The sequence below is a fragment of the Penaeus monodon genome, chromosome 22 (genome assembly GCF_015228065.2).
Source record: "Penaeus monodon isolate SGIC_2016 chromosome 22, NSTDA_Pmon_1, whole genome shotgun sequence".
NCBI classification, from domain to species: Eukaryota; Metazoa; Arthropoda; class Malacostraca; order Decapoda; family Penaeidae; genus Penaeus; species Penaeus monodon.
Window position 1 is genome coordinate 7673024 of NC_051407.1, and position 315 is coordinate 7673338.

A 315-nucleotide genomic window follows, 5' to 3' on the forward strand; every position below is an offset into this window, starting at 1 on the left:
TTTAACTCGACGAAACAACACATACGATGAATTTCATAGTGAATGTATGCAAGATCGAAGAACCGAACCCCTTTTATATCTGAAAGCTTTCTCTCATAACCTTCAGTTTAACCTGTCCGAACACAACAGTCATATTTTGTATCTACCTTGTATGAATGTCAAATGATTTGTTAAAATGTCTGGCCCAACTCCTGGGTTTACTTATCTATGCTCATAATCGCGGCCGACAATTTTAAATAATCAATGCATACTCTATAAATTAAAGTGACTGTAATGCGGGTCTTGTAGAAAGCGATATACGAATAAGCGAGCCGT

The 315-nt window shown here is 36.8% G+C and overlaps 1 protein-coding gene across 1 annotated transcript in view; it reads right to left on the reverse strand.

Moving 5' to 3' along the window:
• LOC119587282 (pupal cuticle protein 36-like) overlaps window positions 1-315 on the reverse strand; it is a 3348-nt gene that overhangs the window by 1284 nt on the left and 1749 nt on the right. The window lies entirely within an intron of this gene.